A 26,554-nucleotide genomic window follows, 5' to 3' on the forward strand; every position below is an offset into this window, starting at 1 on the left:
CCAAGGCACTCATTGGTATCTTTACCAGAGTGGGTTTTCCTAAGGAGGTGGTGTCTGACAGAGGTACCAACTTCATGTCAGCATACCTGAAACACATGTGGAATGAGTGTGGGGTGACTTACAAATTCACCACACCATACCATCCACAAACCAATGGCCTTGTTGAGACATTCAACAAAACATTGAAAGGCATGATCATGGGGCTCCCTGAAAAACTCAAAAGGAGATGGGATGTCCTCCTGCCATGTCTGCTTTTTGCTTACAGAGAGGTGCCTCAGAAGGGAGTAGGGGTCTCACCCTTTGAACTTCTGTTTGGCCACCCTGTAAGGGGACCACTAGCTCTTGTGAAAGAAGGCTGGGAGAGACCACTTCATGAGCCTAAACAAGATATAGTGGACTATGTACTTGGCCTACGTTCAAGGATGGCAGAGTACATGGAAAAGGCAAGCAAAAACCTTGAAGCCAGCCAACAGCTCCAGAAATTTTGGTATGAATTTCAACAAGGGCAGAAAGCCTGGGTTTTAGAGCCTGTGGCTCCCAGGGCACTTCAGGACAGATGGAGTGGCCCTTACCCAGTGCTAGAAAAGAAGAGTCAGGTCACCTACCTGGTGGACCTAGGCATTAGCAGGACCCCCAAGAGGGTGATCCATGTGAACCGCCTAAAGTTCTTCCATGACAGGGCTGATGTGAATCTGTTGATGGTAACAGATGAGGACCAGGAAGCTGAGAGTGAACCTCTCCCTGACCTCCTCTCCACAGACCCTAAAGATGGCTCAGTTGATGGAGTGATCTATTCAGACACCCTCTCTGGCCAACAGCAATCTGACTGTAGGAAGGTCCTATAACAGTTTGCTGAGCTCTTTTCCCTAACCCCTGGTCAGACACACCTGTGTACCCATGGACACAGGAGACAGCATGCCTGTCAAAAACAAAAATATTCAGACATTCTGATCAAGTTAAGGAAAGCATCAAGGTGGAAGTCCACAAGGACTGGAATTGGGAGTCATTGAGCACTCTGACAGCCCCTGGGCTAACCCAGTGGTCTTAGTCCCCAAACCTCACACCAAAGATGGAAAGAGAGAGATGAGGTTTTGTGTGGACTACAGAGGACTTAGGGCCAGATGTAGCAAAAAGAAAATTAGCAAGTTGCAAATTGCGAGTCCATGCGACTCGCAATTTGCAACTCGCAAATTGGTATGCAGTACGGTGTCTCAGACACCGTCTGCGAGTCGCTATGGGGTCGCAATGACCCACCTCATTAATATTAATGAGGTGGGTCGCAAATTGCGGCCCCATAGCGAGTCTAGGCACTCGCAAACATGGAGGCCTGCTGTCGTCAGCAGACCTCCATGTTCGTGACTGCTTTCTCAATAAAGCAGTTTTTTTTTTTAAGTGTAGCCCGTTTTCCTTAAAGGAAAACGAGCTGCACTTAAAAGAAAAACGAAACCTTTAGTTTTGGCATTTTTTCAGGGCAGGTAGTGGTAATTTGCGAGTGGGTTACCATCCACTTGAAGTGGATGATAACTGCGACACCCTTTGCGACCGCATATGCGGTCGCAAATGGTATTGCATGCCACTCCGAATCGCAAATAGGAAGGGAACACCCCTTCCTATTTGCGATTCTGAAATGCATATTGCGAGTCGGCCCGACTCGCAATATGCATTTCTGCATAGCAAAGAGGCATTTGCGCCTCGCAAACGGCGATTTTCACCGTTTGCGACGCGCAAATCCTTTGCTACATCTGGCCCTTAATTCTGTCACCATGACAGATGCCCATCCCATTCCAAGAGCTGATGAACTGATTGACAAATTGGGTGCTGCCACATTCTTAAGTACCTTTGACTTAACAGCAGGGTACTGGCAAATCAAAATGGCACCAGGAGCAAAAGAAAAGACAGCATCCTCCACACCTGATGGGCATTATCAGTTTACTGTTATGCCCTTTGGTTTAAAGAATGCCCCTGCCACCTTCCAAAGGTTGGTGAATCCAGTTCCTGCTGGTTTGGAGTCCTTTAGTGCAGCTTATCTTGACAATATTGCTGTCTTTAGCTCCAGCTGGCAGGATCACCTGGTCCACCTGAAGAAGGTTTTGAAGGCTCTGCAATCAGCAGGCCTCTCTAACTAAGAAAATACATTTTTCTATATAAAAACCTATTGGCCTGGAATTGTCTTTGAGTGTGTGTTCCCCATTTATGGCCTGTGTGTGTACAACAAATGCTTAACACTACCCTCTGATAAGCCTACTGCTCGACCACACTGCCACAAAATAGAGCATTCGAACTATCTCTTTTGCCACTATCTTACCTCTAAGGGGAACCCTTGGACTCTGTGCATGCTATTTCTTACTTTGAAATAGTACATACAGAGCCAACTTCCTACACCCTGTATTATTTTTGCCAATATCCCATGCCAAAAGTTACTAAACCAACTTCCCACTTTAGCAAGTCCCTTTCCAACCTTTTCCCAAACTCCAGGTTCTTTCAGCTCCTTCAGATCTGTACCATCTCTTGTTAGGTTAGTGAGCATACTTCTAATCCCATTACTATTATCAGGTATGTAGGCACAACAATGACATTCATTTAACATTTTACAAACTCCGCCATTTTTCGCAAAAATAATGTCTAAAGCAAGCCTGTTTTGAAGAGTCATAGCTCTTTCCGCAGCAAGTTCAGTATACATCAGGAGTATAGCCCCTGTAAAATTTGTCAGCATGTTATCCACGATAGTAGACAACTTTCGAATCTTTATGGAATTCAAAATAATTCCCACTGAAGGAATTATCGCCCCAAATATGTCTCCTACTACACCAGCAGCAGTCTCTCTCCTTTGTCTAGTACGATGTAATTCAGACAATTTCTGAAACTTTTTTAAGTCCTCTAATTGATATATCTTTGGGAAAACTATCCCCAAATAACATGTCCCATACCATCCCTTTGGAAGACGGTAATAAGCATTAAGTCCACATATATAATAGATCCCAGCGATTGCTGGATTCTGTCCATTTAACATGAACGTCCATTTATGCTGAAACAAAAACACATGCTTACATTCACTCGTTCCCACAAACACATTATCATAATATGACTTTGGTCGCGTAATGCAGAGCTTACCTATGTGTAGTGCATCTAAAGCTAATTTCCCTTGTTCCCTAACTGCACTATAACTCTCACTACTAATAAAAGCTCGCTGCTGCAATCCTTTCTCCAATTTCCCCTTCAACGCCCTCCTTCTATCTTCCGTGTGATCTAGAAAGCTTTTCTCTACAGATGTAAGCAAACATGTCAGATTATTGCGATGTGCATAAGATGTACTAATTGTTAATGTTGCTTCAAAGAACCCCTTAACTAATTTTATGCTATAGTATTTAGCTAAACTATTCAAATCCTCTATGATAGGCACATAAGAAAACACAAGATCATTATTCGAATAAAAGTATTGAATCTCTTCCTGGTTATAGAATCGTGTTAGTAACAAACTACAGCTTATCCCATATGTTAGAGGCAAACTATGGTAGGTAACTCCCTCTTGCACTGAAACAGGAATCTGTGTACACACATAACATGATCCTATGGATCTTTCGCATCCATAGTATCAACATATTCACTCAGCAAGCGATGGAAAACATCAGTTGATAGTTCCCCTTTTACGTTAGTTCCCTCATGCAAATATCTTGTGTCCTGCTCAAACCTCTCCCAAGCTGTTAGTGTCGCAGCGGTCTCAGGAATTGTAGCATTATTAGTTTCACTCTTATCCACCGATGGCATTCCCACAATAAGAACTATAATGAATATCACACACACGACACCCAAACCAACCCCCATACATTTACAAAGTCTACTTCCCCTGTTATCATCTCTAGTGTTAGCCATGATCTGTAAAGAATCAGAAAGCGAAGTATTATAAGTTCAAACAACAACCAACCGAGGATGGTTAAAGCCCCTTTTTTTTCTTTTTTTTTCTTTTTTTTTTATTCAGCAAGTTACAGCAAGCGAAAGTCTTTCTTATTTTTTACAGCTTTCACATTCACTCCCAGGATCCTTGTCAATTTCAGGTTAGCAGCTTGTCAAAATCAGTTCTCAAAAGTCAATTCAGGTTAGCAGTGTCACATCCGGTAATTTATCAGTCTATTTTCTCAGTTTTCTTTAGCTCAATTTTCACATCAACACAGTCTCTTTCTCTGACCAGACTCAGGTACCAAAGTACTGACCTGGGACTTCTCGATCAAAACAGAACACCAATAACTCCTGTTGCCACTGAAGAACCAGAACCTTATGGGCCTGGCGGCGCAGGGTACGCCTAAAATCTCCTTGGATTCACCTGCCTCAACTAACAGAGACACGGGACACTCTGTCTGGCGTAAAAGATCAGATTTTATTAGCTGCAGCTAGTACAGTTGTCCAAGAAGTACACAAGGTATGTTCTCAGGAGACTGCCACTTTACTTTGTGGCGCACAATCTTATATACCGTATAAAAACCATTTATTAACTACATACACTCCCAGAACACATAGAAAGGAGCCAGTAAGAATAATGTAAAGATAGAACAGAGCCAATAGAAATGTCGGAAAACAAGACAGCACCAATAGAAGGAATTGGAAAACAAAGTATCAAGTGACTTAAGGTTGCCTCCCCTCCAGCTGTGTTTGTCACCCCTCCCTTGAACTAATTCATTAACCGATCCACAACGAAGTTGCATGTGGTGTGATAAGTTTGTGTGCGTTTGGAGGACAGTTGTGAAATGAGAGAATACTAGCAAAGGACAGCGAAGGCCAGACGATAAGATAAGATCGGCGGAGAATAGTGTGAGCCTACAGATAGTTGAAACAAGGATTAGAAAACCAGACAGGGATTAGTGTACTCGGTCAGACCTTAATACCAGCCTTGTAAAGATAGAGGCAGAAGGCTGTTTTGAACACCATGTTGCAGAATAAGCAGAAAAGGCAGAATGGACTTCGTTCGCTGTGCTGCCTGAGTGAAGGCAACATAAAATGGCGGCGGGCCACAAAATGGCGGGTCGATACGATCGTATTAAAAATCGAATTTCCTCAGACCCTCCTTTTGCCAGAACTCAGGCAAGATACACAAACTCATGTTAATCTGAGTCGATGTCTATGGCCATGAGGTCATCAAGCTGTTGCTGTACCATCATTTTGATATTCTCTACTTTTTGTGACTTGGGTTTGGGAATACATGCAGTAGCACATAGGTTGCAGATGGCAGGACCGCAGTGCATACAAAGACAACAAGAGAATATAAAAGCTAAAATTACTCCAAAGAATGTCAATACCTTCCAACCCCATTTGGATAGTAATTCCCAAAACCACTCTGAAAAGGACCAATCTCCTTCGTCCTGATGAATCGACTCGGAGATTATGTGTAACTTAGAGATAGCTTGGTATACTGTCGGAGCGTCATTAGGTATGAAAATACAGCAACTTGATCCGATCAATTTGCATACTCCACCACGGTCCGCAAGAACAAAGTCTAAGGCAACACGGTTCTGCAAGGTCATAAGACGATCAGCCTGTAGTTCAGCTGTAATGTTACTTAAAGCTCCTACAGTGATGTCTATGGTGGTTTCTACGACACGAACCAATTGCCTTATATTTCTGTTGTTGGCCATTGGACCCCAGAAGGGAAGAAATCCTTTGAGTAAATCTCCTCCCTCTTGTCCTGCTGTGTCTTTCGAATCCACAATCCCTCTGCCATATCTATTTTTATGATGGTTCGCAGGAGCGGTGTATGTAGGGGGAAGAAGAAAGGCTATATAACAAGTACCAGAGAAATCAGCTGGCAACCATGTATAAGCCCTATCGTGGCAAACGAAGTATGTACCTTGAGATGGTACTAACGGCGGTGAATTCAGGGCTGAATAAACATATGTATGGGAACATAAACTTTCTCTTTGTCCGGTGTTTGGAGTTCTACCATTTATTTGCAGACAGAAATTTCCTTGTTGGGGTATGACCCGTATCGGAGGAGATTTTCCTTGCTCAACCTTATCATTGAGGCTGGAAATGTAATTAGTTATGTTCCAATTGGTATATGCTTTTCTTTCATCTATGGAAGCTTCACTTTTTTCCATGATTTTAGCCATAGCTACCATTCCCTTTATCAATAAACTATGACTGAAATCTGAACCAACACTATGTGAACTGACAGGTTGTTTAATTTTACTTTGATATGCATTATTGAAAATGACAAAATAAGCCCAAGCGGAACCTTCATAGGAGAATGGAAGAACTAAATATGGCATTCCTTTTTCTACCGTATGTGGTATGAGTCCACACACCCAACAGTCAGTTGTATTGATCACTAACTGATGTTGATGTAACAACTGGACGAAGGAATTGTTAAAGTATTCAGTTCTTCTGATGAGTTCATGCTGGGGAAGAGTGTGAAATAGGTGCGGAGAGATAGTAGAAGAAGATGTAGAGGTAGGAGAAGAGACAACTTTTTGCTGCAGAGTAATAATGATCCAGTTTACAGATGCCAAAAGAATACACGACAATATAATGACGCATAGAGCAATACTACAACGACTATATATTTCTTTACAATTATTCTTTACATTTTTACTTTCTCTTTTATCTAATGTAGCCTCCATCTTTCTAAGTGGATGCTCACGGCAATCTTCCTCAATCACTGTAGTCACGATTATCTACCGTCCTATGACACTGTGAGGTCCTGCAGGCCTATTGCCACTTACTCAGGTCGTAACTAAGACTCCTACCGTGACCCTGCAACCGGGATAGAGTACTACATAGGAGAGAAATTTACAAGTTCTTTGGTCTTGGTCTCAAATTATAGCGTTCCTGTCCAGAGGCAGTCTGGTTTTGAAACAATGTTCCTGGATTTGTCGTGTTCAAGCGACGATGCTATGGTATTGCTTCTTGAAGGATGTCGTCGTCCTCTTTCTCAGAAAGTGTTCCAATTAGACGCGCATCACTGAATGGTACAAATTGCGGAACTTTCTCACTTTCAGAGTCACTGATGCCTCTACGGACCCACTGATCGAAAGGCAAGGGCAAAGGCACTTTCTTGCAGTGCACGGCATGCACCCAGTTTTTCTTTCCTTCGACTTTAACTGCTGTTCTTGTGGTCAAAAGAACCAGGTGTGGCTCTCTCCATCTGGGCTCCAAATTTCTCTGTCGTTGGAAATTTTTCGTGCAGACCCAGTCACCTGGTCGGATGGAATGACCTGGGTCTGTGGAAGCCTCTGGTAGAGCACTCTGAACCTGTTGATGAAGAACACGCAATTTAGTTGTAAGGTCATGCAAGTAGTCAATCAACATCGGGTATGGCAAGTCTGAGTATTTCTTAGGGCGAGGAACTCCCCATACATTAGCTGGGCGACCAAATATCACTTCGTAAGGGCTAAGCCCCAAACGAGAGTGTACTGCTGTTCTGGTGGACAGAAGAGCCAATGGTAAAGCATCAGGCCAATTAAGTCCTGTGCTAGCTTGCACCTTAGCAATTTTAAGCTTCAAGGTTCCATTGTAGCATTCTACTAAACCAGCCGACTGTGGGTGATTCGCCGCGTGGAACTTCTGTTTTATGCCAAGACCTGCACAAACTTTTTGCATGACTTGACCCACAAATTCGCTCCCATTGTCACTCCAGACAATGCGCGGCAAACCAAACCTAGGGAAGAATTCTTTCAAAAGTATTTTGGCAGTTGATAAAGCAGTATTGTCCTTCAGAGGGTAGGCTTCTACCCATCTAGAAAAAGCACATACTACCACCAGAACATATTTGAGGTTGTTGCATCGTTCCATGTGAATATAATCGATCTGCAACACCTCAAATGGATATGTTGGAGGAGCAAAATGACCTGCTGGAGTTGGGGTTCCCTTTCCCGGATTGTACATCAAGCAAACAATACAATGTTTTACTACATTATTTGCACACTTTGGGATCCCCTCATTTTGCCACACTGGAGCCAGAAGTTTACATATTCCTTTTGCACTTAGGTGAGCTGGACCATGTGCCATAGTAACTACAGGTAGTACATAAGCATCTGGTAACAGCCAACGTTGATGTTCTGATAATTCAACCCAACATCCCATCTCATCTAACATTCCTGTACTTTCCTTCCACTTTCTCAACTCATTCTCCGTAGCCTCTCCTTGAATTGATTTCACACTCTCTACTGTATCTTCACACATTCCCTTTTCTCTTACGCAGTTTGCGGGACCTACAACATACATTCGACTTGTGTTGTCTCTGGCTGTCTTTTTCGCTACCTCATCTGCAAATGCATTTCCTCGACCAACATCGTCCACAATCTTTTTGTGTGCACTACACTTCACGATCGCTATCTGAGTAGGCATTGTAAGTGACTCAAGAAGTTCAGTCACTAATTGACCATGTTGTATCTTAGTACCATGGGAAGTAAAGAATCCTCTTTCCTTCCATCATCGCCCAAAGTTAAACGCTACACCAAAAGCGTATTGGCTATCAGTGTACACGTTTACTCTTTTTCCTTTGGATAACACACACGCTCTAGTTAAGGCTATCAATTCAGCTGCCTGAGCTGAATTATGTCTAATGCGTGCTGTCTCTACAATCGTATGCAAAGTAGTAATAGCGTAGGCTGAAACTGTATCTCCATTCGGGAGCTTGAAACAAGAACCATCTACCCATAGTGTTCCATCTGGATTCACTAATGGCGTGTCTTTTAGGTCAATTCTACCCTTAGTCTCTTCTTCAGTACGGAGAAAACAATCATGCTGTTCAGAGACATCTCTCTCTTCTGGAAGAGGCAACAAAGTAGCTGGATTCAGGGTATTACATCGTTTGATGTGTATGTGACTAGCCAAAAGCGTCAGCTCATATCCGGACAACCGAGCACTCGTAAGATGCTGCGTTTTTGTCCTATTTAGTAAAGTATCCACTGCATGTGGCACCATAACAATGAGAGTATTATCTAGCACTACTCCAGCAGACTGTCGAATAGAAATTGCTGCTGCCGCTGTCGCCTTAAGACAACTAGGCAATGCTTTAGCTACTGGATCTAACGTAGCTGAGAAATATGCGCATGGTCGCTGTTGATCTCCAAAACGCTGCGTTAAGACTGACAATGCACAACCCTCTCTTTCGTGGACATAGAGCGTAAAGGGCTTACTGTAATCAGGAGTACCCAATACAGGAGCAGAACACAAAGCAATACGCAAATCAGTAAAACTCTTCTGACACTCGTCAGTCCACGGAAGAGGCTGAGGCGTATCTTTTAAAGTTAGCGCCAACAGCGGTTTAGCCAATAAAGAGAAACTCGGAATCCACTGTCTACAATAAGAAGTAATGCCCAAAAAGGCACGTACCTCTCTTTGTGTGGATGGCACTGACATTTGTGCAATTGCCTGAATTCGTTCGGGGGTCAATCGTCGTCCCTCCTTTGACAAGAGATGACCCAAATAAGTCACCTCGCGACAGACATATTGTAATTTAGAAGGAGAAACCTTGTGATTCAGATCAAACAAATGACGCAACAGTGCAACGGTCACGTTTTTGCAAATCTCCTCTGAATCAGCGGCAACTAATAAGTCATCCATGTACTGAATGAGAGCGGCACCGGACGGTAAGGAAAAGGCATCAAGATGACATTTTAGAGCTTGACTGTAAATAGAGGGACTTTCACAATAACCTTGAGGTGCGCGTTTAAACCGGAAGCTTCGGCCTCCGAGGGAAAAACCAAAAATATCTCTACTCTCTTCGGCGATGGGAATACTAAAGAAAGCATTCTTTAGATCAATAACTGAAAACCAAGTCGCTGTAGAAGGTATCATCGTCAACAGAGCAGTGATATCTGGGACTACAGGAAACTGCGGTACGACAATTTTGTTTACCTCCCGAAGATCAATTACAAAACGATAAACAGGAGGCTGAGAAGGATCAGTGCGTTTAAGAACCGGAAGAACAGGACTGTTACATGTATTTCCTCTCGTTTCCTCAACCACACCCTTCTGAATCAAATCATGGACAATTTCCAGAAGTGCTTTCTCACCTTCAGTAGAGATTCTGTATTGCGGAATACGTGGCATTTCAGCATTGGGCTTAAGAGTAACAACATAAGGTGGGATCTCAAGACAACCAACGTCATTCGGACCCGTAGCCCAAAGCGTTTCGGGAAGAGAAAGCAATTCAGGTGGGAATTGATCTTTTGATAAGTACATTGGACTAGTCATTTTCTGTCCTAGAGTGAGGTATACACCAGAAGGTGAATAATATATCGTAGCATGCATTCTTTTTAATAGATCTAAACCCAACAGATTTTCACCACAACCATTCGTCAGAAGAAGCGGAGCTTCTAAATCATAAGGGCCTATTGAAACAGGCAAAGGGCAAGAAACTGGATTGCGAACAGGGGCGCCAGAAAATCCTACAGATACATTCGTTAAGCCAGACAAAGGTGCGCCAGGGAGTTTAGAATGAATGATAGAGCTTCTCATGGCACCAGTATCTAAAAGAAATGGCTCTGAAACACCCATTGTAGTGACATTAACATAAGGTCCATTCTGATCCACTGGAATTGACGTAACCCCCTTACTTTGTCCATGGCTGTCCTATTCAAAATGAAGACTTTCATTCCCTCCTTCAATATACTGATCCTCACTGTAATACTGTGTAGACCTAACATTTTGCTGGTCAAAGTAATTTCTGGAATTTGGAGGAACAAAAGAACGCTGCTCTTGGGTTAACACACCTCGACCTCTACCTCTATTTGCTGACTGAGGACCACCACGACCTCGTGAAGCAGATGTTGCTCCATTACGCTGCAACAATGCCGGACAACTGTTCTTAAAATGACCTTCCTCCCTACAATAAGCACATTGATTGGGACCTAGCAAAGGTCTTGGAATGAATGGTTCAGGCTTTTGATACAACCTCTGAAACTGCGGAGGCTGTTGAAACTGAGGCTGAACATAACGAGGAGGATAAGCCTGTTGCAAGAGAACTTTAGTTTTTAATTCTTTCGTCTTTTTCTCTTGTTTTTCCCTTTCTTCTTTGTCTCTATTTTCATAATATTGTGCAGTAGCCAATATCTGGGCGGAAGAAGAAACTGCCCATGAACTCTCGGAGTCTTTTAGCTTGTGTGATAGTTCAGGAAGCAAGTTATATACGAACTTATCCACAAATAATCGCTGTCCCCCTTCTGTAGCCATATCTTGACCACTGTGATCAATGAATGTCTCCTCGAATCGGGTAAAGAAATCGGAAACACTTTCATCTTTCTTTTGTTTACATGCTGCTAGCTTATCCCAATTAACTCTCAAAGCAGGCATCATTGTTTTCATTAATGTAATAATCCTACCAGGGAGTTCTGAGATCAAAGCGTCGGGCTTTGCACCACCTACTTGACCTCTATCTGCGGCAATAATAGCGTTCCAATCGCCGCCTAATTCTTGAGCGTGATCCTCTCTACGAATTTTAGCCCATATTGTCTGTGGAACTACATTTCCCATCAACATGTCAATATCTGCTAGATTCATAGTACATGCATCAACTGTTTGCGACAACTCTTTATAGTAACCAGCAGGATTTTTGCGTGGATCTGGTAGTGACTGTTTAAGTGCTAAAACTTCAGACCTTTTCCAGGGGACATGTATCCATATGCGCTGAAAATGCGCAGGAATAGCTGGATTAGCACCTGCTGCTGCAACTTCTTCCTTCCATATTGGAGAAACCTCTCTCATGGGATAGTTTTTCAGTGCTGTCCTAACTGAAGGATCAGAATCAGGAAAAGTCTGTGAGAACAATAGGGATCTGAAAGAAATAAGTGTTCTGACAGCGTTTTCAACCTTAGGACCCACAATAAGTCCTTTGTCAAAGTCAGCCTGAACATCTAACAGATCCTGTGGGACCGAACCCAAATTCATATCCTCCCATTCTTTAGCGAGAGTATCGCACATAACTTTAAAAACATATCTCTGCGTAGGTGCATTCCATTGCAGAAAGGTGGACATAATATCAGACGTACTATATTGGGGACCCTTCTTGATCCATCTACAAGCAAGTGAGTCAAATTTTTCTCACTCTTCGGAGTCTGGGAATTGACTACGAGACTGTCTTCGAGAAAAAGCTGGAGACACGTTTAAAGCTTCAAAGAAAGGTGATAAGAGACCAGAGACAGTATCTGCAAATCGCTTACGCATAGATGGAGAATTTGACATAAGGATAGGGGACAAGGTATTAGGTGAATTAACTAAAGGAGCATTAGGAATTGCCAAAGGAGCAGAAGGCAAAGGAGTTAAAGGCAAAGCTGGCATAGGCAATACTTGAGGAGGCAAATGTGGAAAAGCTGGAGCAGGCGGAAGCACAACTGGCGGGTGAACAGGCTGTAACATCGGGGGTGCATTAGCACCTTGTACATAGGGCGGAGGCAATTTCAATAAGTGGGACATTAAGGAATCTTCCTCAAAATCTTTTCTCTTATCAAGGGAAGAGATAGGCAACGTCGGATAGCATTTATCTATTGCCATTCGATGCTGTCTGTCTGAAATTTCCATTGCATTATCTATTTCATCATCTTTGAATTGCTGAGCAGCCTGTATAATCGTCATTCCCTGTGTTTTCCTATCTCGTTTCGCTTGTTTAATTTCTCTCTGTTTGGCTTCCTTACGCCAAAGGCGAAAAGAGTCAAACATTGCCGGCCGGGCTTTTCTTTTAAATAACGTTGCTTCTAAATTATCTAGCACATCAGTTTCGAAACTACCATTTTCTGGCCATTTTAAAACACCATCTTTCTTTGTATATCGGGTCCATGTCTTATTAAAGGCAATAGGACCAACACCATGTTTAGAATAGAGCTCATATGTGGGAGTTCCAACCGAAGGAATCGGACAGGAGTCCTCAAGCTGGGAGTCCCTATTACAACCAAAGCAACAAAGTTTTCCAAACTTAGTCAGACCAGACATCTCACGATTTTTACTGGCTGTTCACAAACATCAAGGGGGTAAAACTTTCAGTTTACACAGCACAAATGCACTTACCCCTCGGCTTTGGCCACTGCAATGGCCAAATCTAAGGACCTAAGGACAAGACAAAGACCAAAATTTGTGGGCGCGACCCACCAAATACTTAACTAAGGATGTCTTCTTACACCAACAGAGGCCCGTCTATCGTCTCGCTTTACCATACATCATCAAAGAAAGGGCCAAGGCAGGGCGGCAGTCAGGGCAGCAGTCGTCAGTAGCCGTCAGGAAGGAGTAACCGCGCTGAAAAAGACCTTCGGACCACTTCGACATACAGGGGTCGCTTGACGTGGCTCGCGATTCCTCCAGAATTTTCTTGCGGGGTTCCTCACGACCTTCAGGCAGAACCGGTACCGCTGAAGCCGCCCCACGTTGGGCGCCAGTTGAAGAACCAGAACCTTATGGGCCTGGCGGCGCAGGGTACGCCTAAAATCTCCTTGGATTCACCTGCCTCAACTAACAGAGACACGGGACACTCTGTCTGGCGTAAAAGATCAGATTTTATTAGCTGCAGCTAGTACAGTTGTCCAAGAAGTACACAAGGTATGTTCTCAGGAGACTGCCACTTTACTTTGTGGCGCACAATCTTATATACCGTATAAAAACCATTTATTAACTACATACACTCCCAGAACACATAGAAAGGAGCCAGTAAGAATAATGTAAAGATAGAACAGAGCCAATAGAAATGTCGGAAAACAAGACAGCACCAATAGAAGGAATTGGAAAACAAAGTATCAAGTGACTTAAGGTTGCCTCCCCTCCAGCTGTGTTTGTCACCCCTCCCTTGAACTAATTCATTAACCGATCCACAACGAAGTTGCATGTGGTGTGATAAGTTTGTGTGCGTTTGGAGGACAGTTGTGAAATGAGAGAATACTAGCAAAGGACAGCGAAGGCCAGACGATAAGATAAGATCGGCGGAGAATAGTGTGAGCCTACAGATAGTTGAAACAAGGATTAGAAAACCAGACAGGGATTAGTGTACTCGGTCAGACCTTAATACCAGCCTTGTAAAGATAGAGGCAGAAGGCTGTTTTGAACACCATGTTGCAGAATAAGCAGAAAAGGCAGAATGGACTTCGTTCGCTGTGCTGCCTGAGTGAAGGCAACATAAAATGGCGGCGGGCCACAAAATGGCGGGTCGATACGATCGTATTAAAAATCGAATTTCCTCACCACTCAGCTGACATTACATATGCCCATTCAGGACCTGCGTACCTTCTGTTTGATACTCTCTTTCGTTTCAACTTGCGGTCACCTTGCAACTCTCCTTCACTCAGATCTTCTCTCCTTGTGGTATCGACTTCTTCCTCTATTGCATCTTCAACAACCACTTTTCCCTTAGTCACTTGCAATTCTGGCCACTTATCTCCTTTCAGTGTCTCTCAGGTCTTTGATCTTCCTTGTGGCAATTCGTACCCCTCCTCTGACTCTATGGTGTTTTCTTTTGATGGACCTGCAATTTGCTCAGGAGGAGTCTGGACACTCTGACTCTCTTCCGCTTCAACTCCTTCGCCTTCAGGGGCTCAAATTCTTGTCCGTATCTGACTGCTTCTGGGAGAACCTCCTTCTGACTCGGTCCTCCTGGCGCCTCAGTTGAGGTAGGCTCACCGTCACCCCTCTGTGTCTCTTCTCCTTCGTCTCTTATTGGAGTGACTAAGCCGTCCTCAACGGGCTCTCCTTCTGTCTCAGTTCTCCTTTGATTACTCTCCGGCCCTGAGACTTCCTTTTCTGTTGCTGTTACTTTCGACAATTCAATTTCCTCATCAGTTGGGCACGTCACCTTTTTTGTGTGACTGGCATGGATCCAGTTTGGAATTCCCGCACATTTCACAGCAGTAGTAGTCGTTAGTATTACTTGATATGGCCCCTTCCAACGTGGCTCCAAACACGTCTTCCTCACGTGTTTCTTGATGACAACCCAGTCACCAGCTTTCAGGTTGTGACCTGGATCACTTATTGGTGGCAGTGTGGTGGCTTCCACCTGGTGAGAAAGAGAGCGGACCACATCAGTCAGACCCTTGCAGTAGTCCAACACCATTTCATCCGTGATATTCACAAGGGCATTTGCAGGCACTGCGGGCAGTCTCATAGCTCAGCCCATGAGAATTTCATGAGGAGACAGTCCTGTTTTCTTGTTGGGCGTGTTTCTCGTTGACATTAGCACCAAAGGCAATACATCAGGCCTCTTCAAATTTGTAGCTGCACACATTTTTGCCATTCTCGACTTCAGGGTACAATTCATTTGCTCCACTAATCCTGAGGCTTCAGGGCGGTAACTACAATGCAACCTCTGCCCGATGTTTAATACTGCACACAATAGCTTAACCACCTCGTTGTTGAAGTGACTTCCCCTATCTGATTCTAAAGAGATCGGAAACCCAAAATGTGGAATCAACTCCCTAAGCAGCAGCTTTGCTACTGTGAGACTGTCATTTCTGCGTGTAGGGTAAGCTTCAATCCAGTGACTAAAGATGCACACATATCTCAGACCTCCGCACATAGGCATTTCAATAAAATCCAACTGCATTCTGGTAAATGGACCTCCTGCTCTCCCAATGTGGCTCAAATTCACCACTGTCCCTTTCCCCGCATTCATCTGCTGACAGATGATTCACCTGTGACAAATCACTTCTGCGGCTTGTCTGAACTTTGGGTTAAACCAGTCAATTTTGAACAACCTGATCATGGCATCTCTCCCAAAATGTGCTTGTCCGTGGTAGAACCATGCAAACTGTGACAGAAGACTGTTCGACAAAACCATCTTCCCTTCATCTGAAACCCACAAATCATCTGGTCTTTGTACACATTGCATCCTAACCCAAGAACGCTTCTCATCTTTGCTGGCCCGTCCCTGCAACAATTTCAATTCTTCCAACGTGTCAACCACCCTTAATGCGTAACCTGTGCATGTCTCATTTTCAGTTTGAGGTAACAAATTCCACTGATCCTTGAACGATATACAGTTCAATGCGCAAAACCTTGAGACTTGATCGCATATCCATTTCCCATTGACACAAAGTCTTGTGATTTCAAATGAGCACTGCATTTTACCACGGCAATTTCATGAGGTAACTGAATCGCGTGCAACAACTGTTTAATTCTTTCACCATTTTTCACTGGAGAACAAGAAGAGGTCAGGAAACCCAAAATCCAAAACCATGAACAATTCCAAATCCGTTTCTGCTATCAGTATAGATGGATACTCACAATTCGGCAGCGGCATGGCAAGCTCTGGTAAGAGCAACCAATTCTGCCACTTGAGCAGAATACACTCTCTCAAGACAAGACGCTTCCAGGATACCAGTCATCGTACACACAGCATATCCGGCTCTCTGCACTCCTACTGAGTCTCTCAAACATGAACCATCAACAAAGATAATTTTGTCATTTTCTTCCAATTGGGTATCTTTAATATTAGGCCTCGGTTTCGTGCACATTTCTGTTACCTTAAGACAATCATGTTCTACATCATCAGCATCCTCAACTTCCGTGTTTTCATTTGGAAGCAAAGTTGCCGGGTTCAGCACTGTACATCTTTTCAAAGTTACATTTGGTGACCCCAATATGATCGTTTCATATTTCGTCAGTCTTGCATTTGTCATGTGCTGCGTTTTGGTACGGTTTAACAAGATCTCAACTGAGTGTGGGACCATAACTGTTAAAGGATGTCCCATCACCATGCCTTCACATTGTGCGAGGCTTTGACCAACTGCTGCTACTGCACACAGACAACCTGGTAAGGCTGCTGCAACTGGGTCCAAAGTAGCTGAAAAATATGCTACTGGTCAGTTTACACCTCCATGGACCTGTGTCAGGACAGACAAAGAACATGCATCACGTTCATGACAAAACAGGACAAAAGGTTTCGTGTAATCAGGCATACCTAAAGATGGAGCCCTGCACATACACTCTCTCAGCTCGATAAACGCCTTCTTTTCTTTCTCTGTCAGTGTTAAGACATCTGGCCCATCCTTAACCACCAGTCTCATCAATGGCTTGGAGATGACTGAGAAATTCGGGATCCACTGGCGACAGTATCCCACCATTCCCAGGAACATCCTAACGTCTCTCCGTGTCGTTGGGGGATTCATCTGCAATAGGGCGGTCACTTTTCCCTGGATAACTTCCTCGACCCTTTCTCAATTAGATGATCTAAGTATGTCACCTCTTTCTGACAATACTGCAGCTTCTTTGGGGACACTTTGTGCCCATGCATTCCCAAGTGGTTCAGTAAGGCAATCGAATCATACTTGCAGTCATCTCTCGTTTTGGATGCAATCAACAAGTCATCAATGTACTGTACTAGAGTCGATTGAAAAGGCAACTCCAATGACTCCAAATCTTTCTTCAGTATCTTATTGAAAATGGAAGGTGATTCCGAAAACCCTTGGGGAATTCAACACCAACTGTAGACCTTGTCCAAGAATTTGAAACTAAAAAGAAATTGGCTGTCCTCATGAAGAGGCACAGAAAAGAACGCTTGGCACAAATCTACTACTGTGAACCACTCTGCATCGCATGGAACCTGGAACATTATCATAGCTGAATTTGGAACCACTGGGCAACATTTCACCACTATGTCGTTAATTTTTCTCAAGTCTTGGACAATTCAAACTTTCCCACAAGGCTTTCTCAGTCCCATTATCGATGAATTGCATGGACTGCTCATCACTTCTTTCAAGACTCCTTGCTTCACAAAGTCCGCAATTAACTGCGCTACCTGTATTAGGACATCTTGCGCCATGTGGTACTGCGGTACCTGGGGGAACACAGCATTCGGCTTCACACTAACTTTAACTTGTTCTACTCCTTTTATCAGTCCCACTTCCTTTCCTGTCAAATCCCACACTTTCTCTCCGACTGTCCCCTGCAAATCTGCTGGCAGATCAGTCACTGTGAATTTTGGGAAGAAGCTAATCAAATGATACTCCTCATCTGTCGTCTCCATCTCAGGATCTGAAATCTGACCATCATCCCCTTCATCATCACTGTTTGTCTGCACCTCAATTCCCTCATTGGTACAGGTGATAGAACATCTTGTCTTGCACAGTAAGTCTCTTTCCAGTAGGGACACGGGACTCGAATCACAAACTACAAACCTGTGCAACCCCTGAAAGGTACCAATCCCAACCTGAACTGGATCTGTGATCGGGTTAGTTAAAAGTTGATTTGCCACGCCTACTACCTTGACTGTTCGTCCCAAAAGAGGCAGCTTCTGAACCTCTGCACTTCTGACTGTAGAGCGTGTAGCTCCTGTGTCAACAAAGAATGAGACTTTGTGACCCATCACTTTCCCTTGCACGTAAGGTCCCCTCTGATCTACCTATAAGGACGCTGCAAGCCTACACTCCTCACCATCTGAACTTTCATCCGACCATTCATCGTTTATTCCATTCTCACCACGCATTGGGAACTGTTGTACTGCATTGTTTTGACCCATTCATTGACCTGTGACCTGTTGAGGAAGCATCACCTGTTGCTGTCCCATTAGTGCTAAGGGCAACTGCATTTGCTGTTTAGGTACCAAAGGAACCTGCTATTGTATTTGCTGCATCTGCACTGGTTGTACGCCTGGCATCTGCACTTGTTGCAATGGTTGATGACCCTGCATCTGAACCATGTTATTCTGAAAGTTCGGATTAGGACCTCTCATCCTTGGTCCTTTAACATTTTGGAATGCATTGACATCATTGCTTTGTTGAACAACACCCTCCTGCACCATCATCGGGCACTCCCACTTCCAGTGTCCAACGCCCCAGCAAGCATGACAAGGTAACACCTTCTTCATCCCCTGCACATCATTTTGAACCACTACAGTATTCAAGTCTGGACCACGGTTCACAAAACCTCCTCGACCTCTGCCTCTCACTTGCGCCTGAAACATCCCGTTTCCTTGCAGCTGTTGCAGCATCTGCTGTAGACCATTTCCTTGCATCTGTGCTTGTGCTGCCTTAATTTGCATTACCATCACTTTCTCCTTTAACCTTCTCTGCTTCAACTTAATTTCGTCACTGCAGTATTTCGCATACTGCAACACCTCATCAATCGGCTTCGCTTGCCAACAGATCAAATGATTCTTAATCATCTGACTAATCGCAGGTCTCAAACCTTCAACAAACCTGTACACAAGATGATTCATGTCCTTCGCCTCTATGACCTCTGTACCACTGTAGTGCTTGAACGCCTTCAACAATCTCTCATAGTAGGCATGTATCGACTCTTTGGCCTCTAGTGCCCTTCAATCAATCTTTTGCCAATCAATGTTTTGCGGCGAAACCTTCTGCTTCAAGAACTCAATCACCTTATAGTAGTACTTCATCACCTCAGGAGACTGGGCTCCTGTGGCTCTATCCCTTGCTGGTTCCGTGGCTGGCCAATCCATACTCCTCTTGCACTCAAGCCACAAATCAGCTGAAACTATAATCTCAAAGAGAGAATTCAGGTCTTCCCAAAGACACTTCGCAGGCTTCACAAACCTATCTGTCTGTTGGTACCACTCTATTGGCTTCTCCCTCAGCCTGGGGAAGTCATTTGTGAATGACAGAATGTCACCTCTAGATCATGGTACATGGACAAGAACCCCTCCTGCCGTCTCTCTCATTGGTAGCATCTTTATTGTGCCGGTGTCTGGCACTGGTTCCGCCTGCTGTTGCTCCGGGCAGTCACTTTTCCTTTTATCTCTTTTCTTTGCCCATCTGCCTTCCCACTTCTCTAAGGCTCCCCAACTCGTGCACTCTGCAGTATTTCTTTAAGGTGTGCCTTCATCCCAGTGGACCTCATGTGATCAAAATCCGTAGGCTCAAAGTCTAACCTGTAATTCCTCTTCAGAAGTTTTGTATTGTCTAAGTATATGCTGTATTTATCTGCCAGGTTTGCCAACTTCTGATGCACCTTGCTCACTTCTTTAGTTATCTTTGGGCACAGATACCTCAATTCTGCTTCAGTGTATGACTCTAGCCTGTTCACTCCCATGCTCCCTTCAACTAGTTAATTTGCCTCCATGCCCAACCTCACAAAATTCAGGTACTCTTCCCTTTCCGACCGCTCTGCTGTCGCAGGGGTAGCCTATGGTGAATTTAACTTGTCTAACCATTCATTCAGTTGTTGCGCTGTTAAACCTTGCAACAAGATATTTCCAGCCTGCATTATCGGTGTTTGCAGTACATTCGCACTTGATATCTGCAGAGTCAGCAATCCCAAACCTGATTGTCTCATGGTATCTGGAGGAACCCCAATCGGACTGAAGTCTAACAAGGACCTAGATCTCTCTATTGTCTGTTCTACTCGTGTCATCCCTTGAGAGCTCCCTACGAACCCTCCTCTTGTCATTTCTTTGGTCATTACTCCCTGATCGCATACACCAGACTTCGCCTGTGCATTCAATGGTACTGGCGGACCAACTGTAATAGGTAAGGATATGGCGGCTGGCGACTGCCTGCTTCCCAAACCCTGTGGAGCATTAGACCCGATATTCTGATTCATTATCGGTGCTGTAGCTAACTGCGGCCCGTGACCAAGGTGTAATTCGGAACCATCTGTTGCTGTGCCTGAGGCAGTAAAAGTGGAGTTGGCTCAGCCTGTATTAGCTTTGGTCTCGTATATGCCAGATCTGACGGCACCATCAAATTCGTAGTAGTCTCTAATATTGGGACATCAGGGTAGAGCCTCTGAACCAGTGGTGGCTGCAGCTGTGTCTGCATCTCTGGAGCAGTAGACACACTGACACAGTTCTGTATCGGAAGTGGTGTTGCAACTGTATTTACCTGTACTCTGTTTGTTGTCCCCTGGTTCTGCGTCGAATTTACAGGACCCGCACTAGTACTTGGTCTATTATCATCTAGGGCATATGGCGGTGGTCGATCATGTAGCAACTGATTAAGGAACTCATCATCATCTGAGTCATCTGCCTCTGCCCAGGACTTCTTAGTCTCCTTTTCTTTGCTAGAACCCTTTTCCGTCTTACAAGTGGCTTTCCGTCCTTGGGATCCACCTTCTTGAGTTATTGCTGGAAACATCCTAATTTTGTCTATTATCTCTCTCCTCCAAACCCTCTGCTCGCTATCCCACCTAGCCTCCGCTAGTGTCTTTTCAGCTTTCCTCATTCTCCTCTCAAATTTCTGTTGCCGTTGTCGTATGGCCATCAGTTCCCAAATTGCTAATGCCTCAAACTGTGCTGGCCTTAGAGGTGGCTTTTGTTCATTTAACACCCTCCACAAATTTCCCAAAATCATTATATTGAACGTTCCGAGCTCCGGAAACGCCACACTTCCTTCTCTGTCATTTTGCACCATTGCTTTAGCCAAAGACATGGCGCGACTCCCCTCTCCTCCATTACGGCATAAGTCGGTGTGTCCTCTGGCGGTGTAGGCTCCCCTACACTCGCAGTAATGTACACATCTCCCCTCAAAGCCCTTTTTAAAGACTTGAAAAACTTCAGGGAAGGGTAACACAATCGCTTCAGAACTTTACAGAGATTTTGATTAGCCTCGGCCGCTACTCTCTCCTTCTCAGATCCCGCACTCGCAGCAAAATTTGACCCGCAAATTCTACTCTCGACTTGTCAATGGGTTGTTCAAGTGCACTTTAGAACTCACCAAATCTCCATCAAAGTTTTCATTCACACACTTTGACTCAAACTCGACTCGTCAACCACGCCTGATTGACCTATTAAACCGCACAAATTACAACATAAACCATCAATATACTCCGGAGTCTTAGACCACGCAGGGTCCGTACATCACCAACAACCACTTGGACAATTTTTGAGCACAAAGCGCCACACTCACATGAAGTTCGCCAACTTCCCTACTCTCACACTGCTGAGTAGGCACACTCCTACTAAAACATTACCTGGCCTAAAATTCTCGCAAACCTCACAATTCACCTGCGTTATGCATAAGCTGTGCAAGCGCAAACCCTACGTCACTGACACTATCACTAGAACGCCGAGAACATACCCTAACTCACGTCGGCAAGCTCCGAGATTCCGGGAAAATCATTTGGGATTTAAGGGCACATCATCTCTCCAATTTGCATTATTTCAAAAACAATTTTCAAACAGTGATCCCTCGTCCTAGGGCCCTAAAGGGCCAAAACCGTCCTCTGCTTCCAGAATTGATAACGCATCAAAACCTTGATAATTTATCTTACAAGGAGACAGGTTTTAGGCTGATTAATCTTTTGACCACGTTTGGGGACTTCCCAGAATGAGATATCTGTTTAGCATTGCAATCAATAGATCAATAACCCCATCAATCAAACTAATCAATAACATTTATTAAAATTAAAACACACCATGACCTTTCAGCCATGAATAACCCCACAAATCTAATAAGATTTAGGATTTTCATTCCCTATTAGTTACACTCTAGTATCATATTTATTAGTCGCAATATCAATAAGCACATCAATACCACTATAACTTGGCAACTTGAGTAAGACTTTATCAAAGCATAGGTCATGAACATTAGAACAAAACACGACTTTAACATGAATCAACTTTAGCAGAGTATCATTAGTACATTATTCAACAAAGTAAGAATCCAGTCATTTGTCTATTTGCATCCGATATTAGTGAACTCCTTAACTAAACTCGAATTAGCATCAGCATGTTGGGCTACATGCAAAACAATTTAGAAACATGAATTTTGAAAACATCTAACTATGGTCTCTATCAAAAGAGCAGTTGGTACCTAGAAAGAAAAGGCAAACAGACAATTACAATTTCATCAGATAGTTACCCATCCAAATGAGTCAGCAAACAGCGTCAGTCTTCGTCCTAAGGACATCAGTCGATTCACCATCAGCCAGGATAGAGTAGGCAAGTCTCAGTAGGACATAGTAAGAAAAAGCTCTTCCATCATAAGGAGGAGAATTGCATAACAGACAAAGGGGTAGGATGAGGATGGTTTAAAGTATCAGGCATCTAAGGACAAAGTCTCTCAGAATGGCAAGGGGTGATGAAGGATGGCTTCAAGAGTAGCAAAGTAATGGCTCCGTAATGGCTGATTTCTCCTTGCGTCACACCGTTATATCAAAGTTGTCGAACAAGTGTCTAATTTCCCATTGGGCAATGCTTGGTGCATTGTTATCTCTGTCCAATAATCTGTCACACACCTTACTAGAATTTTCACCTAACACAATTTTCATGCAGTTGATTGGCTCCTGTGATTGACGTCTTCAACTGATGGAATGTAAGGTAAGAAAAGTTACACTTGTTGCTCTAGTCAGAGGTTCCATTGTCATCTCTTAGTCCAGGCGACCTTGCACCTGTTGCGAATTACACTGTTGCATTCGACAAGAATGTCTCCTTGAGCAAGTCGGGTCCCATGGGAAAGAATTTACTACGGCTACACACATATCTCTAGCTTCTGGAAAAGTACAGCTTTGTGTCCTTCAGGAAGGCAGCACGTTGCACGTTAGAAAAACACAATTAGTATGAGACCAGGCAGCTAGGCCCAGACCCTTGCTAACTAAGGCCTAGTGATTAATTTCACAAAACCTAATACATAACTCTTAATGCTAATACAAAATAATACATTAGTACATTGTAATTCATTATTAGTCAGTTTCATTAGTCATCGTACACATTGGTGGCCACTACCCGTGGGCACATTTCAAACGCGTACATTATTTTTCTTCTAGGTTAACATATCTTCTACACGGCTTCATTACACATTTTATTGCAAGCTTTTCATGTTAATATTAATTTTAAAAGTCACACTCCAACACCATAAACCCCTGGTCACAAACTTTGGCCATGCACAGGAATTGGTCTCAGAGCCTGGCCATGTCCTTTAAACATGTCCCTGGTATAGGGTTAGCAAACCCTCGCTTATTAGTTGATCCATACTGGACCTGTGGTGGGCACCTCAGACCTCTGTGTCCGAAGGCCTTGCACTACCCCTTGGCAAATATAAGGCATACAGGACATTGCCTCTCTCCTTTAAATTCCTGTTTATGGATTGCAGCCGTGAACCTCCAAACTTTATAAGAGAAGCTTCAACCCACAAGAAAACAATGAACAAGCATTGGCAAAGTCAACAGGTCTCACCTTTTTTACTTAGTTTTTGCCTATGTTGTTTTGCGTGTGGTTTGCAGCATCAGCAAAATCAAAAGCACTTAAATTGGTTAAAAGAAAAAAGAGAAATGCTTAGTGTGTAATAGCACTTTTGATGTAGCAGAGCACCCGGCAGTGGCCTGGCCTTCTAAAAAAGTGCACTAAATTTTTTAAATGCCCATGGCGGGTTGGGGAGTAATGAAGGAGTGAGTCAAGGGGTATAAAATAGAAATGAAGACGAGTGGGGTTGGGGAGAAGCAAAGCAGCACAAGAGTGACCGAGGAACACAGTCCTGTGGAAAGAAGTCAACAAGAGGCAGAGCTGAACATGAAAGAGAATGCAGAAGGTTGGGAGAAGCACATGAGGTAAGGAGCAGCACAGAGCGCAAATTGTGTGGCAGCAGGTGTTTTGGAAAGGGAAGCAGCATATGAGGGAGAGCTAGAAAACACATGTAATCTCACGGAGTGCTGAAGGAAAAAAAAAACAGTAGCTCCCTAAATGTGAGCAGTATTATAAAAGCCATCCAATCAAAAGTATGATAATGAGAATATGCTTCTGGACAAGTACAAACAGAAGAAGGGAGATGCAAGCCATCCAATACAAAGCAAGCAAATGAGTGTGACAATAAAAGAATTGTAAGCAATAGGCAGGCTCCAAATCATTTGTAAGTTTTTGACACACAATAGATGTTTTCAATCCGATAGCTTGCACTGTTTGGTACATGTAGGAAAATGGCTCCTTGTTGCAGTTGCCTCCCCCCCCACACTTTTTGCCTGATATTGATGCTGACTTGACTGAGAGTGTGCTGGGACCATGCTAACCAGGCCCCAGCACCAGTGTTCTTTCACTAAAAACGTACCATTGTTTCCACAATTGGCACACCCCTGGCACCCAGATAAGTCCCTTGTAAAAGGTACAAGTGGTACCAAGGGCCCTGTGACCAGGGAAGGTCCCTAAGGGCTGCAGCATGTGTTGTGCCACCCCAAGGGACCCCTCACCTAACACATGCACACTACCATTGCAGATAGTGTGTGTTGGTGTGGAGAAAAAGGCAAAGTCGACCTTGCAGCCCCCTCAGGATGCCATGTACACAAAATACTGCTTGTGGCATAGATAAGTCACCCCTCTAGCAGGCCTTAAAGCCCTAAGTCAGGGTGCATTATACCAAAGGTAAGGGCATAGCTGCATGAGCAATATGCCCCTACAGTGTCTAATTCCATTCTTAGACATTGTAAGTACAGTGTGGCCACCGTGTGGTATATGGTCTGGGAGATTGTCAAAACGAACTCAACAGTTACATAATGGCTGCACTGAACACTGGGAAGTTTGGTATCAAACTTCTCAGCATAATAAACCCACACTGATGCCAGTGTTGGTTTTATTAAAAAATGCACACATAGGGCATCTTAGAGATGCCCCCTGTATTTTATCCAATCCTTCAGTGCAGGACTGACTGGTCTGTGCCATCCTGCCACCGAGAGATGAGTTTCTGGCCCCCTGGGGTGAGAGCCTTTGTGCACTTTGAGGCCAGAAACAAAGCCTGCACTGGGTGCACGCCTCCCCCTGCAGGAACTGTAACACCTTGCAGTGAGCCTCAAAGGTTCAGGCTTCGTGTTACAATGCCCCAGGGCACTCCAGCTAGTGAGATGCCCGCCCCCCAGACACAGCCCCCACTTTTGGCGGCAAGTCCAGGGAGATAATGAGAAAAACAAGGAGGAGTCACCCCCTCAGACATGTCCACCCCTAAGGTGACCAGAGCTGATGTGACACCCTCTTTAGAAAATCCTCCATCTTGCTTTGGAGGATTTAGCCCAATAGGATTATGGATGTGCCCCCCTCCCAAAAGGGAGGAGGTGCAAGGAGGGTATAGCCACCCTCAGGGACAGTAGCCATTGGCTACTTCCCTCCAGCCCTAAACACACCCCTAAATGTAGTATTTAGGGGTGACCCTGAACCCAGGAAATAAGATTCCTGACGACCTACAAAGAGGAAGGACTGCTGACCTGAAAACCCCACAGAGAAGAAGGAGACGACAACTGCTTTGGCCCCAGCCCTATCGGCCTGTCTCCATATTCAAAGAACCTGCAACATCAACGCATCCAGCGGGACCAGCGACCTCTGCTGACTCAGAGGACTGCCCTGCAAACCCAAAGGACCAAGAAACTCCCTTGGACAGTGGCTCTGTCCAAAGCAACAAAGAAGAAACCATCTTTAAAGGGACTCAAACCTCACTCCTGAAGCGTGAGTCCCCAACACTCTACAACCGACGCCCCCGGCCCGTGTCCAGAGAAACCAACACTGCAGCTAGACCCCCAGGCGACTCCCACAATGTGTCCACCATGAGACGACCTCCCTGTACCCCCATGGCGACGCCTGCAGAGAGAATCCAGACGATCCCCCTGACCGCGACTGCCCGGTAACAAAGAATCGGACACCTGGAAGAAGCACTGCACCTGCAGCCCCCAGGCCTGAGAGGAACCAACTACCAGTGCAGGAGTGACCAGCAGGCAGCCC

Source organism: Pleurodeles waltl, chromosome 3_1 (assembly GCF_031143425.1).
Source record: "Pleurodeles waltl isolate 20211129_DDA chromosome 3_1, aPleWal1.hap1.20221129, whole genome shotgun sequence".
NCBI classification, from domain to species: Eukaryota; Metazoa; Chordata; class Amphibia; order Caudata; family Salamandridae; genus Pleurodeles; species Pleurodeles waltl.